The sequence below is a fragment of the Neomonachus schauinslandi genome, chromosome 11 (genome assembly GCF_002201575.2).
Source record: "Neomonachus schauinslandi chromosome 11, ASM220157v2, whole genome shotgun sequence".
Classification (NCBI taxonomy): domain Eukaryota; kingdom Metazoa; phylum Chordata; class Mammalia; order Carnivora; family Phocidae; genus Neomonachus; species Neomonachus schauinslandi.
Window position 1 is genome coordinate 86331682 of NC_058413.1, and position 210 is coordinate 86331891.

Consider the following 210-nt stretch of genomic DNA (forward strand, 5'->3'; position numbering starts at 1 on the left):
AAAAAAAAAAAGAAGAAGAAGGTAGCGGGAGGGGAAGAATGAAGCGGGGGAAATCGGAGGGGTAGACGAACCATGAGAGACGATGGACTCTGAAAAACAAACTGAGGGTTCTAGAGGGGAGGGGGGTGGGAGGATGGGTTAGCCTGGTGGTGGGTATTGAGGAGGGCACATTCTGCATGGAGCACTGGGTGTTATGCACAAACAATGAAT